The 15,804-nt window shown below is 40.3% G+C and overlaps 1 pseudogene; it reads left to right on the top strand.

Annotated features, from left to right (window-relative positions):
• Nucleotides 1–9,777: 9,777 nt before the first annotated feature.
• Nucleotides 9,778–15,804, top strand: part of LOC114027937 — a 26,312-nt pseudogene continuing 20,285 nt past the window's right edge.

The raw sequence follows: 15,804 nt of genomic DNA on the forward strand, positions 1-15,804 counted from the left end.
CACCCAATCACTTCTTTTGAGTAGTTCCTTGGCCTCAGCTAAAGTATATTGTAGTTTTGAGTGAAATAATTTGACTTTCACTCATTACTGCTACAGGAGCAGAATTTAAATGGTATTCAGAAGGAAAACAACAAATTAATATATTGACTACTATGTGCTAAGAAACTGTCTTATAAATATCATCTCATTTGAAAGGGACCTTCCAATTATAAGACAGTGGGAATCTGATGAGACCAGCTGGTCCACCCTGTTTCTAGAGGAAAAAATCCCTAGTTCATCTCATATAATTTTAGTGGAGGTAGTTTCATTTTCTGTCATTGCACCTTCAGGCCATTTGGTAGAGAAAGAATTAATACATGATGATCGATCGAATGATTGATTTAGAGCTGGAAGGGTTATTAGAAATCATCAAACAAGAATGAACACAGAGACCCCGAGAAGGGAAAGGACTTGTCCAAGGTGATGCAGACACTAAGCATCCCGGTCCTCTGACTCCACATCAAAGGCTCTTCTTAGTACACTGAGCTGTTGGATGTCTCTGTCCTGCCTCATCAATTCACTAGCATTTTCCAGATAACATTTCTGTGAGGAGATGAAGCAGTACACTGAGGGTCTTGAAAACAAAACTTCAAGATAATCCTGCAAGTCAAGTGATTCTTTACTTGCAAAGGAGCAACACAGAGACAATTACTATGTGTGAGCCCAAATTCAGTGTAGTTTTTTTTTTACAGGGTTCCTTTTACATAGAACAAAATTGCAAAATGAAATGAAATCCTTCCTCTACTCTGAGTGGTTATGCTAACAAGATATTTCACAATAACAATACCTTTTACTAACAGGATACAGGCAGGGGTATGCTGGTCAATGTTTAACAATCAGCTCTCTGAAAAACCCACAAGATATACTTTCAATTTATATTACTCACGTTATCTCCATCACTTTCTTAAGTTTAGAAATCAACAAAACAATGACCCAAACACTAATTTGTAGTGGATGCCAATTCTGAGGTGTAAATGCTCATGCTAAAAATTTAACAACCAGATCTGGTACAAGTTGGCTGGAGCACTTCCCTGAGATACAGTGACATATGGTAGTAAAACATTCTCTCCGTTTAGAAAAATCCAATATTGAATTGTCAAAACATTTTTGTCACTAAGAAAATAAGACCTAGTTGATATAGGGTTCAGACAATTAAGGCAGGATAAAGGTGATCCAGAATGTAATGGAAGCTAGGTGGGTCAGGTCACCTCACCTCTGGATTTCCAAATAGCCTGCTGTCTAGTTTCCCTTGCCTCAGTTGTTCTTCTCAGTCCATCCCATCCTTCACTCAAATCTGATGATGTCATCCAGCATCTGATGATGTCACCCCTTATGTGCTAAACTCTAATGGTTCCCTTTACTTCTAGGATCAGATATTAAACCCTTTGTTTGGCTTTTAAAGACATTCAGAATTTGAACCCTCCCCACCTTTTCCTGCACTTAGCTCCCTCTCGTGTACTCTTTGGTCCGGTGACACTGGCCTCCTTGGTGTTTCCGGACCAAGACACTGGATCTCTGGGCTCTGGGTACTCTCTCTGGCTGCCTCCATGCCTAGAACACTCTCCCTCCTCATCTGCCCCTCCTGGCTTCCTTCAAGGCTCAGCTAAAATCTCACCTTTTGCCAGAAGCCTTTGCTAAGTGTCCCTTAAAGCTGGTGCCTTCTCACTATTGATCATCCCCCAGTTTGCCTTGTGTATATGTTGTTTATCCATAGGTGTTTGCAGCTTGTCTTCCTTCATTAGATTGTGAGCTCCCTGAGCACAGTTTTTTACCTCTCTTTGTATCCCCAGTGCTTGAGTGCCTAGTGCCTGGTGTGCCCTTTGGAAATACTTCATTTGTCACCCACCAGCTATGTTATGTTGGAATGTCTTTTTCCTTATGAACTCAGTGGGAATAATAAAAATGACACCGCCAACCTGCCAGAGTTATTGTGAGCACCGGAGGGTATCCAAGCTGGACAAGAGCTTAAAGAATATCTGATCCAGGGGCAGGTAGGTGGCATGGTGGATGGACTCCTTCCCTGGAGTTAGGAGGACCTGAGTCCAAATCCAGCCTCAGACACTTACTAGCTCTGTGAACCTGGGCAAGTCACTTAACTCAGTTGCTAAGAAAAAAAAAGAATGTCTGCTCCAATGCACTCATTGTACCACTAATGATTTAAGAGCCCAGAACGTGTGCTTCACCCCAAGTCACACAGCTAAGAAGAGGTTGTACAGGGGTTCCATCTCAGGTCTTTAAGCTTCAAGTCCTTCACTCTTGAATATGTCATCTGAATCAAGCTTCACTCTCTTCAGATTTAAGCAGCATCATCATTACAAGACTCTTGTAGTTTGCTGGGGAAAATAGAAAGAATAACAATGTTTATCTGTGAAGAAGGCTCTGTGTTTTGTATTCTGTTTGGATGCACGTTTATCAGCTATAGTTACTAATGATAATAGTTAAAATTTATATAGTGCCTACTATGTGTCAACTACTATATTATGTGCTTTATATCTATTAGCTCATTTGATCATCATGCTAACCCTGTGAGGGTGATGCTATTATGATCTTCACTTTAGAAATGAACATACAGCTAGCTGGCTATGTAGTTTGAATGCCAAATGTTTGTTTGCCTAAAAGACTATTTTACAGGGAACTCATGCAAGGCAGGTGGTCACATGGAGGTCAGAAAAAGTGATACAAGGACACTCTCAAGGTCTCTCTGGAGAACTCTGGAACTGATTGCATAACATGAAAGACACTGACAAAGGACTGCCATGCATGCCGTGTCCACATCAAAGAAGACCCTGTGCTCTATGACTGGAGATGGCCCCCCTAGTATATGATAGAACAGGGTTATAAACCCAGGTCTACCTTGACTTTAAGACCAGCCTTCTTTCTACAACACTGGTTGTTGCTTCTCAGTGGTGTGGTACAATACTCCAAAGGTGTATCATGTCAACTGTGTGTAGAGGATTATGATGGATGGTAGAAGGCATACAAAATTTGGATGAGAAACACTTTCCTTCGAGGAGCTTACATTCTAATAGGGGGCAGGGTTAGGATACTGAGAAAACAACAAACATTTATTAAGCACCTACTATGTGCTAGATACTGTGCCAGGAGCGAAGATACAAATACAAAGAATAAAACAACCCCAACTTTCCAGGAGTTTACATCCTCATGGAGAAATTAAGAAGTATCTATATAAGTATATGAAGAGAATAAATACAATACCAGCAGAGCTCCCTATAATACATACTATTAGATGGGACTGCATCATTTCAGCCACCTTTTCCATGCCAGTTTTGGGCACCTGTAGAATGGAATTCAAGGCTTCAGGGCAGTAGCCTTTCTCTTCTTTAGCCTGCTCAATGCCAATTCCTCAAATCCCAGCTAGGCAGAAGCGTGTTGACATTTGCTCCACTGCAATTCAATTCAATTCACTGCAGCAAATACTTATTAAACAATCCACTGAATGTATGGCATTGAGCTGGGACCTGGGAATAAAATGAGAAAGAAAAAAGAGGGAAGGAAGGAGGGAGAAAAAAAGGAAGGAAGGAAGAAAGGGGAGACAAGAGAAGGAAAGAGAGAGAGGAATAAAGCAAGAAAGAGAGAAAAAGAGAGGAAGGAAGGAAGAAAAGTGAGAGAAAGAAAGAGAAGCAATAAGAGAAAGAAAAAGAGAGGACAGAAGGCAGAAAGAAGAAAAAGAAAGAGAGAAAGATGAAGGAACGAAGAAAAAAGAAAGAGAAACAGGAAGAGACAACAAGAAAGGAAGAGAAGAAGGAAGGATGAGAGAGAAACAAGAAGAAAAAAGAAGGAAGGAAACAAAGAAGGGAAGAAGAACGAGAGAAAGGAAGGAAGGAAGGAAGCAAAGAAGGAAGGAAGGAAGGAAGACAGGCAGGAAGTAAGAAAAAGAATGAAAGCCTCCCTTTCTACAAGGGATTGGGAAGGCACAGTACATATGAAAATAAATAAATAATATATGTAATGTAAGAGAGAGGGAGAGAAAGAAAGAGAGAGAGAGAGAGAGAGAGAGAGTCAGAGTATCAACAGGAAGGGACAGAGGGACAGTCCCAGGTACAAGGTAGAACCTGAGCTCTACCTTTTTTTTTTTTATTTTTTTGGTGAGGCAATTGGGGTTAAGTCACTTGCCCAGGGTCACACAGCTAGTGAGTATGATGTGTCTGAGGCTGGATTTGTACTCGGGTCCTCCTGACTGCAACACCAGCGATCTATCCACTGCGCCACCTAGCTGCCCCACCTGAGCCGTACTTTCAAAAAAAAAAGTTAAATTCTCTGCCAAGGAGGAAAAGGCAATGCCTTCCCAACATGGAGAAACACCTGTCAAAATCTCCCAGGCAGGTGATAGAGAGTCATATAACAGGAAATTCTAGCAGGCAGCTGGATCCTGGAGGGCTTCAGTGATCAGGCTGAATCAATTTTGGCCCTCTGTGCTGTTGCAGACAACCAGAACCAGAACTGGTTGATCCTTCCACACTCTCTCCCATACACTCAGTTAAAGGGAGCTGGTGAAGCAGTGAATAAAGTGCTGAGCTTGGACTCAGGAAGACCCGAACTCATATCTGGTCCTCAGTCAGTAGCTGTGTGACCCTGGACAAGGCGTGTAACTCTTGCCTCCCTCAGTCTCCTCATCTGTAAAATGGGGTTAGTAATACCTGCTAGCATTGTTGTGAGGCTCAAATGAGATCATATTTGTAAAGTGTGTTACAAATCTTAAAGCACTATATAAATGCTAGCTATCATCATTATTTATTAAATCCTCTCATACTGAATGCATGATCTCCTCATAGTACTGTTCTCTCTCTTCACTCATCGTCAATCACTCTACCAACAAACAGCTCAATTTATATCCAGACTGGTCTCTAACCTAGCTACTTCCTCACTCCCTGCTAACCTTCTGTACTAGTCTCCTAGTACAGCTTTTACCTTTGGTTCAAAAGATATGGATGTTTAAGTAATTTTCTTGGCATAATTAAGCAACTAGGTAGTGCAATGGAGAGAATGCTAGACCTGGAGTCAGGAATTACTGAATTCAAATCCAGCCTCTAGACACTTATTAGCTGTGTGATCATGGGCAAGTCACTTAGCTTCTATTTGCTTCAGTTTCCTCATTTGTAAAATAGGGATAATATCAGTATTGACCTGCCAGGGTTCTTGTGAGGATCAAATGAGATAATATTTGTAGAGCACTCTGCAAATCTTAAATCATTAAACAAATGCTAGCTAATATTAGCTAATATTACTACTAATTGCAATTCATTTCCCAGAATTGTTGGCCTAATTCACAGCTCCCTCAACAATGTATTAATGTGTCTGTCTTTACCCAAAGACTTCATCATTGACTACTCTTATGTTTTGTCATCTCCATCAGTTTTCTGGTTGTGAAGTGATACGTCAGGGTTGTTTCAGTTTGCATTTCTCTCATTATTAGTAATTTGGACCATTCTTTCATTTAGGTGTCCCATAAAACATGGAGAGGGAGGGGACAGCAGTGGAAAGGTTGGGGTGGGCTGGGAGGGTGTCCTTATCCAAAGTCACACTGGCAAGTAGGTTTTCCATTGGGTTTCAGACAGGTCTCCCCCTTGCAGTTCTAGGGGATATGCACAAGGGATTGTGGGTGATTGTCTTAAGGTTATTGACTCCAGTTCCTGTTCTACTGTGTTCTCTCCAATATCATTGGAAGAGTTCTGGTTAATATCTCCTCATTATTATTGATACCAAAGATTATCTCCCCAGTATCATTTTAACCAGTTAACATCAATCATCCTTTACAAAGTAATATTTTCTGAGAAGACAAGTATGAACATGCCAATGGGACTCTCCAGTCTACCATGTTGGTCCATGAAAATTGGCTTGAACTTAAGGCAGATGCTACAATGTTCTTGCCACCAAGCTCACTTCCAAATTCAGCAGAGCTGCTTGTCCTCACTGCTCCTTTGCTGCAGGGCACTGCTGAGCTGAGTCAAACCGATGGCTCTTCATATCTGCTGGCAATTCTGCTGATATGGACTCCAGATCCAGGACATCTGATGGATGACTCTTCTGACCTTTCAAAACTTAAAAGATCATAGCTGTCTCCCATACTCTGCCTACAACTTGAAAGTATAGCCAGAATTTGAGAGCTGCTGTTCTAGGTGAGAAATGGCATGAGACCCTCTCCCATGCACTAACCCACAGCAGTTCAATGTCTTAAAATGCAGTCAGTGGGAGACAGACTCGTCCCTGTGTGTGTGTGTGTATGTGTGTGTGTGTGTGTGTGTTTTTACAATACATTCATTTCTATTGCAGAAGCTATTTGTAAAACCTTTTCTTACCACAGTTATCTTGTTGACACAAAATCTTTTCAATTCATGTAATCAAAATTAGCCATTTTACCTTTTGTAATTAATTCATCCTTTATTCATAGCCACGAAGGGCAGATGACCTATTCCTCCTAACTTTTTAAGGCATGATTTTTAATATTCAAGACACTCATCCATTTTGAATTTATTATGGAATATTGTATAAGGCGATGTTGGGCTAAACCTAATTTCTGTCACCCTGCTTTCCAATTTTCCAAGTAGTATTTATCAATTAGGGAATTTTTCCATAGGCAACTAATGCTTTCTACTCTATCAAACACTTTATTATTGAGTTCTATTGTTTCTGAATCACTCTTGTTTAGTGTGTTCCATTGAACTATCTCTCTATTCTTTACCAATACCAGATGGTTTTGATGATTGCTGCTTTATAATGTAGTCTGAGATCTAGACATGCTATTCTCTCTTCATCCCTACTTCTTTTCAATATTTCCCTTAACATTCTATATCTTTTGTTTTTCCAAATGGACTTTGTTATTATTTTGTAAAGCTTTGTAAAGTATCCCCTTGTTAATTTGATTGACATAGCATTAAAAGTGCAAATTAATTTTGGTAGCATTGTCATTTTTATTATATTGGCATGGCCTAGTCATGAACAATGAATATTCTTCCAGCTATTTATGTTGCTCTTTATTTCTTTAAGGAGCTCTTTGTAATTGAATTTATACAAGTCTTTTCTGTGCTTTGAGAGGTTGGTCCCCAGGCATTTCATACATTTTATAGTTATTTCTTATGGAATTTCCTTTTCTATGATTGCTTCTTGTATCAATTATTTTATGCATTTTTTTCAGTTATTTTGAATGGATCTTTTCATTACTGCCTTTGGGATTTTGCTATATTATGTAGAAGTGCAATTTGTTATTGTTGCTTTATTTTGTAGTCTGCAACTTTTTTTGGAGTTTTTTTCTTTGCTGATTCCCTTGGATTTTCTAAGTAAACTACTATGTCATTAACAAATAGGAATAATTGTCTCTCTTCTTGGCCTATTTCTCTGACTTTTCTCCTCCTATATTATTGTTATTGCTAGCATTTCCAGAACTATCTTAAAGTTTGACTAAAGAGAAATGTTCTAATTTAATAATTAATAAGGAAATAGCTGGACATAGCTTTGGATTATTAGAGAAATCAAGTAATAAGAATGAAGAAGGTAATGAGACAAGTAATGGGTTAAGGGATGACCAATAGGTGGGTGTGGTCAGTCCTATGTGATCCTGTTACAGGAGGGATTTCTTCCCAATATGGGTTGTATTAGATGGTCCCTGGAATCAGAAAATGCTACAATTCAAGGCTTAATTTATCCTTCTGTTAATTGTCTAGACTTAAGTGTTGGAAACAATGTGACTAATAGAGATTAAATTAAGCGTATGTCACGGATACATTTGTTTGTTCATTTTTGTTTTTCAGAGAGGTTGTTATTACACATTTACCAGCATATCCCTATTCGATATATAGAGTTTCAGATCTGTCTTCTTTTGCCTTTATAGATTCAATCTAATTTTTTTTTTCAAATATGCCTAAGACAAGGTCTCAGGAGGAAGTCCTTTAAGTAGCACTTGGATTTTCCCATTGGAGACACGGGGTTTGTGCATTGTTTTTTCTCTTGTTGCCCTCACTGACTGATTAGGTGGGTGGAAGAGGGGTGAAGGATTATTGCTAGTTTGATTTCAGGAGGCCGAACTCAGTTTGCTGCTGAGAAATTGATGTCCTCTCCAATGTGTTATATAAAAAACCTCTTCTATGAGCTGCTGGTGGGGTGGGGAGGGAGGGAAAGCTGATTCATTTTCAAGGAAGTTGATAAGAGTGAGGATTGGGGGAGGATCTTTTTTCAAACTGGAAATAGTAGCTCTGCATTTGCATGAGAAAATGTGGCACAGCTTATTTCTTTATTTTCTCTTTCTTTTTTTATAAATAATATTTCTGAAATCTGCCTGCTCATTATTTCTTATAGCACAATGATATTCCATTATATTCATATGCTGCAACTTGTTCAGTCACTACCCAATTGACGAGCATTACCTCACTTTCCAATTCTTTGCTACCACAAAAAGAGCTGCTGTAAACATTTTTGCACATGTGGGTTATTTCCCCTTTTTATGATGTCTTTGGGATACAGACCTAGAAAGTGGTATTGCTGGATCACAAGGTATGCACATTTTTATAGCCCTTTGGGTATAGTTCTGAATGGTTCTCCAAAATAGTTGGATAAGTTCACAACTCCACCAAGAGTGCATTAGTGTCCCAATTTCCCCATATCTTCTCCAATATTTCTTATTTTCCCTTTCTGTCATATTAGCCAATCTTATAAGTGTGAGGGTCTACCTCAGAATTGTTTTAATTAGCATTTGTCTAATCAGTAGTGATTTAGAACATTTTTATATGGCTATAGATAGCTTTAATTTCTTCATGTGGAAACTGCCTGATCCTACCCTTTGACCATTTATCCGTTGGGGAATGACTTGTGTTCTGATAAATTTGACTCAGTTTTCTGTGTATTTGAGAAATGAGGGCTTTATCAGAAACACTTGCTATAAAAATGGTTTCTTATCTATCTGCTTTCCTTCTAATCTTGGTTATGTTGGTGTTGGTTAAAAAAACTTTTTTAATTTAATGTAATCCAAATGATTCATTTTATTTTATTTTTTTTTTGCTTAGGCAATCGAGTTTTTAAGTGACTTGCCCAAGGTCACACAGCTAGTAAGTGTCAAGTGTCTGAGGCTGGATTTGAACTCAGGTCCTCCTGACTCCAAGGCCAGAGCTCTATCTACTGTCCCACCTAGCTACCCCTCAAATGATTCATTTTATATTTCATAATGTTCTCTATCTCTTGTTTGGTGAGAAATTCTTGCCTTCTCCATAGATCTGACAGGTAAACTATTCCTTGCTCTCCTAATTTGCTTATGGTGTCACCTATTGTGTCTAAATAACGTACCTGTTTTGACTTTATCTTGGTATATGGTGTGAGATGTTGGTTTATGCATTTTTTCAACTATTTTGGATGGATCTTTTTACTATTGCTTTTGTGATTTTGCTATATTATGTAGAAGTGCAATTTGTTATTGTGGGTTTATTTTGTAGTCTGCAACTTTTTTTGGAGCTATTACTTCCTTTGCTGATTCCCTTGGATTTTCTAAGTAAACTATTATGTCATTAACAAATTGAAATAATTGTCTCTCTTCTTGACCCACTTCTCTGCCTTTCTTCCTCTTATGTTATTGCTATTGCTAGCATTTCCAGAACTATCTTAAAGCTTAATTGACTAAAGAGAAATGTTCTAATTTAGCAATTAATAAGGAAATACCTGGACATAGCTTTAGATGATTAGAGAAATCAAGTAATGAGAATGAAGAAGGTAATGAGCCAAGTAACAGGCTAAGTTATGAACAACAGGTGGGTGTGGTCAGTCCAGTATGATCCTGTTACAGGAGGGATTTCTTCCCAATATGGGTTGGATTAGATGGTCCCTGAGATCTGTGGAGGGGCCCTTGAACTTGTGTTCTGGAGTTAACCTATTTTCCAGAGATGAAGCCTCCTAAACTAACATAACACTGATCTTTCATAACTGAACTCTATCAAGTTTTCTGGCTGTGTCCAGTCTGCCCACACTGATAAATTGTTTGTGCAGCTGAGACCCTTTCAGGTAAGCAGAACATCCTCTCTCCATGGTCTGATGTTCCCAAGTCCTACTGCTCCCTCTCATTTCCCCTCCCCTACTGCTCCCTTCCTCCTCCCATAGCACTTCCATTCCCAAAGGGATTGCCCTCTACTCCTCCCATGAGACCGCTCCTTTTTCCTGTACTCCATAAATATCCAAGGCATCATCTGTGGGGTAGGCTCCTTGGTGTATGGAGTTCCCACATGCATGAGCCTTTCTCCTGTAATAAATCAAGTGACCATCTATGTCTCGTAGAATTGTGACTTTGGTTAAAAGATCCAATTTCCACAACTAAAATTCTTCAATTCTGTGATATCCTTTGACCTGTAATAGATGCTGATTGACTCAGGGAAGATTCTAAGAATTGTGCCAAATGGGAACAAAAATCCTGGGAACAAGATAAAAATTGCTATTTTTTGGGAGCTAACAGCCCTCAAGAAAGTTCTGGGAGCCATATTGTTTGTCTACTGGAAGTCTCATCAAAGTTCTACCCCTTGGTCTGAGGGAAGGTGGGCACTAAAAGAATCATAGAATCTCAGAGTTGGAGGGGTCCTCTGAGGCCCTCTAGTTCAACCCATCCCTGTCAAGAATTACTCTATATCCTCCCTGACTCTTCCAGGAAGGGAGGAGGATTGAGAGCATTCCAGACATGTGGAATTGTCTCCAGAGACAGGAAATGAAATGTCATGTGCCAGAGACAGTAAGCAGACACAATGAACTAGAACATAAAGTGTGGGAGTCAGATTGTGGAGGACTTTCTATGCCAAGCTGACCATTGAGTTGATTTCAGCTCTTTCCTTAGCATAGAATCCAACTAAAGTCATCTCTTCCACACTCCCTCATTACTCCTATTCTTTCTTATACATTCACTAAATTCTTTAACATAGAACTTGCTATTTTCTCACTGTCAGCTGTCAATCTTTACAGAATTTGTTCTAGGAAAGACAAACAAAATTAGGCTGCATGTGCATGTTTATTTCTCTGAAAGCTGGCGAATCATGTATATAGAGATATGCATGAATGTTCATTGTGAAAATCAACTCAAGGAAGGATAGACAAAGGGGACTTTAAATCTTCAGAGCCATTCTTTCTCATCCCTTTCTTATTTCCTGGCTTAAGATGCCTGTGTCCTTCATTAGCCAAAATTATAGTTTCATAAAATAAATAGTGTGATCCCAGGATTTCTAGTTTTCTGCCAACAGTAAACATAGGATATCATAAAGAAGGAGTGTCAAGATAGTGCCTCTAATGTGGTAGGGCCATAAAAAGATAAGAGAAATGTCCAGTGGGCCATGTCATTGGCAGAAGAATATTCCCAGTCAGCAAAATCCAGCAGGAGGGCTTGGGTTTACTCAGAGAGCAAAGCAAAGCATGTCTGTTATGTCAGAACATGCAAAGCATTATGGAAGGTTAAGCTCAGAATGGGCCAACAAATGTCTTTCTCCTGATTGGCCAATCCAGGTTTTAGGCCTTTCTGAGGTGAGAGAGGTTCCAGCTGGTATGGGGAGGGGGCAAGCTGGTTCACATCACATAACTGTTCTTCATTCACCAAGTCAGTTACTCTGACTCCCAATTGCTAGGGCTCAGACTATACTCCAGTTTTTACCACACCCAGACAAGTCTCTAACCACTCCATAGGCCAACCATAGTCCCAGTGCTTCTTCCTGACTTTCTGTGGCCTCCTGTGTGCAGCGGTGACTCTTTTCCATGGCTGCCTAAAGGCAGCAAGGTGCTACAGCGGTGAGAGCAATGGGTTGGGATTCAGGAAGACCTCAGTTCAGATCTGGTCTCAGATGCCTAACTAGCTGTGTGATCCTGGGCCTTTTCCTCAACTGTAAAATAGGGGTGATAACAACAGTATGTAATTCCCAGGGTTGTTGTGAGGATCAAATGAGACGTGTGTAAAGTGCTAACTCAGTGCCTGGCACATAGTAGGTGCTTAAAAATGGTTGTTTCTTTCTTTCCAAACCCTTGGTTTTACAGATGGGGAAGCTGAGGTTAGGAGGGCCTCATCCTTTCCCCTTTCTATCCACTTGTTGTTCTAACCATTCTACCTTGAAGGGAATTGGCTATGATTAAGTACATTTAACAGCATGCAGCCCCTGACAGAGCCATTGAAACAGATTCCTACTTCCCTGGGGAAGGTTCTTGGAGTCATGGTGTCTATTTACTTCGGCCCTCATTGGCAGTTCCATGTCCTCAAGAGGAGAGTGGGTGGAGACTGGCTGAATGACAGAGTGTCAGAATCAAAAGACACTTGGGAAGCCATCTAGACCCACTTCTACCTGGCCAAGGACCATCCTCTACAACATCCCTGAGAAGTGGTGATGCAGCAGCTAGTACAGAACGATCAGTGTGGAGATCTTGCCTCATACCCATTACCAGTTTGGATCCCATTGGTTTGATGAGGGTAGAAGTAGCCTTGGTCTTAACACTTGTAAGACCATAATGGGAAGGAGGAATTAAACTTGGTCTGTTTGGTTCCCCAAGGGCAGGACCAGCAAGATTGGGGGGACGTTGCAAAGGGGCAAAATTAGGTTTGATGTCAGGAAAGACATGCTAAGGATTAGAACTGTTCAAAATTAGAATGGGCAGCCTGACAACATGCCAGGTTCCACCTGATGGGAGCCCTTCAAACTTCGATTTTAAAGAGCAGGCCCTAGCCAACCATGTCTTCATTCCTCTCCATACTACACTCCTTACTCTCCCAGTACTTTCTGAATAGTACCTTCCTTTCTTCCCCCCTCATTTGCCCCCCATCCTTTATGTGTTGTTTCCCTCCATTAGAATATAAGCTCCCAGCATGCATGGACTGTCCTTCTGTTGGTATTTGTATTCCCAAAGCTTAGCATTGCGTGTTCGATTCCTGCCAAAAATTTTAAAAAAATTTACTTTGAAAACTTGGATGTGTATTTAAAAGGAATAGCAAATTGTACATAGTGGATTTGCATTTTCCTATGCAATCGTCTTTTTGATTCTACTATATTATAGAAATGTTTGTTTTATTCCATAAATTAAAAAAAAAAAAGAACCAATCCAAGGCATAGCCTAGTGCTGGTAACCTATTCTAGCAGCTTCTCTTGGCTTTGAGAGAGCAGCTACTGTTACATAGAAAGGTTCTCTGGGCCACAGTTGAAACACTCACAAGATGATGTGACACCGAGAGCTTATTTCCCACAACGCATTCTTTGTTGTCTGGTTGGGTCTGTGTCCCTTAGAAGGGAGTCCTGCCTCCTTTTCCTGTTCCAAGGGAACAAGGATCCTTTAGAAGAGGCTGTTTTGCTCCGTGTGAATCTTTGGCAGTTGGAGAACCTTAGGAAGGTTCTTCCAGGAAGATTCCAAGGAGGATCTGAACTGCCTCTGAGTCAGGTTAAGTGGGCTCTTACCTGAGATGCTCTGATGCATATCCTGTCAGCTCTTGATGTACAGTATCTTGATAAGTAAATTTACTCACATTTAGAGCTACTTTAACATTGATCACAAGATAACAGGATACAGTATTCTCCTGTTGAGCAAAATAGTGGCTGAGTCATGCTTGGTGGGATTTGTTCCTGTGAGGAAAACCATGTCTAATTCCTGCAGGTGATGGTGTGGATCCATGGTGGTGCTCTCACTTCTGGTGCTGCTTTCCAATATGACGGTTCGATATTTTCTGCCACTCATAATATGGTAGTGGTCACCATCCAGTACAGGCTGGGCATCCTTGGCTTCTTCAGGTGAGATTGGTCCTCACTGAAATGTGAGTACAAGAATTTTTTCCTTGATGAATTTCCAGATCTCTGAGTGGTTGAATGATGATAAACATAAATTACTGACTAGACAACATATCTCTTGCTTTCCCTTGCCTTCCCTACAAGCTAATCATGATATAGTAGAAAAGGCACTAGATATGTGGCCTGAGGACCCAATTTCAAATTATGGCCCTGGTTCTTATGACCAATAAATTCACTTCTTCCTTGGCCTCAGATTATAGATAGATAGATAGACTGATAGATAGATAGATAGATGGATGGATAGACAGACTAACAGACAGATCATCAGGAAGACAAAGGCTTTATCAAGCAGCAGGTACTTTACCATTAGTGTTACCAAACAAGAAAACAGGATGGTCCTACTGTGTTAACCTAACCCCAGCTTGCTGTACTACATAGTAATAAAGCTCATGATTACATTACCTTTCCAAGTGCCAATTTTCTATAGTGTCTTACTCTAAAGCTATCTCCCCCATTCACTGTGCTCTCTGGAATGCTTGCTCCATAAGTAACAAAACTGTTTTCATCTTTAACCCTTTTCTTCTTACCCCTTCTACCTACTTGTACTCACCAAAACCTGACTTTTTTTCCCCCGAGGACACAGCTTTTCTGGTGATCATTTCTAGCACTATTTGCATTTTCACTCATACCTCCATCACAAGAAAGCCAAAATACTCCTTGTTTCCCACTACCAATTCCAGGCTTTCCCTCTACCACCATCATTCAGCAACTTCTCCTCCTTTGAGGCTCATTCAATTTACATTCATCACCCAATCAAGATTCTAGTAGCTGTCATTTATCACATCCTCTGGGACACTCTCCTTCCTTTCTCAAGGAGTTCAGTGCCTTGTTTCCAGTCTTTCTCTCTCTCCCAACTCCCACCTTCATACTGAACATTCATACTTCATACTTCATACTTCAACATTCCTCTTGATATTCCCTTCAACATTCTAACTCCCCAGTTCCTCAGTGTATTCATTTTTCATAACCTACTCCTCCACCCCACCTCAGCTAGATACAAAGATGGTAACACCCTTCATTTTACTCTGAATCATGAGTGTTCCACTTCTATGTTTATTTTCTCTGAAATTTCTTTAATTATAATCTCTTGTCATTCCACTATATTCTCTACCTGGTACCCCCTAACCTTGTTTTTCATCCTCATTCTTGACCTTCAATCTCCCCACCCCTCAGTTCTTTCCCAGGCCATCACCCCTGCCTGGTTATACTCTCTTGCCTTCCCCATCTTAACCCTTTAGCGAACCATTTCATTTCTACACTGACCTGTTATCTTATGACAAATCATTCCCTGCCAAACCTCAGCCTTTGCTTTCTCCCATCATGCATTCCTTTTGCTCTTTTTGCATTCTGCTGAATGAAGATCAAGAAAAACATGAAATCGTGTTGCCTGTGTCCATACAGGTTAATGTTACATAATCTTAACTGTGTCCTCACTGTGGCAAGGCAATCTTTCTGCACCTCTGTAATCAGTTTACCATCTCACTCACCAGAGTGGCTTTTCTAAACCTTTGCATCCCTCCTCAACTTCTCATGGCTCCCCTCTCCTCACCATCTCAACTCAGAACCTTGCTTTCTATTTTGCAGAAAAAAAAAATGAGGCCATCCACTGAGCTCCCTCATATTCCCTCCTCCTTATCTCATATTAATCATATGCTTTCTGTTACTATCTCCTCCTTTACCTCTTGTCTTTCATGAGGAAGTGGACCTTTTCTTCACTAAGGCTAAGCTTTCTACACACAGAAATGATCCCATTCCATCCAGTATTTTTCAGAAGATTGCCATTTGAATCATTCTCCCTTTCACTATTTTTTAATCTCTCTGTCTCTGTCTCTGTCTCTCTCCTTCTCTCCTTTCCCCTTTCCACACCTCCTCCCAGCTGCTTCTGTACTACCTATAAACCTGATCATGTCTCACTCATGTTATCAAAAAACCTTACTGGATCCATCCATCCATCCATCCATCCATCCATCCATCCATC

This window comes from Vombatus ursinus, unplaced genomic scaffold (genome assembly GCF_900497805.2).
Source record: "Vombatus ursinus unplaced genomic scaffold, bare-nosed wombat genome assembly UNPS02014864.1, whole genome shotgun sequence".
NCBI classification, from domain to species: domain Eukaryota; kingdom Metazoa; phylum Chordata; class Mammalia; order Diprotodontia; family Vombatidae; genus Vombatus; species Vombatus ursinus.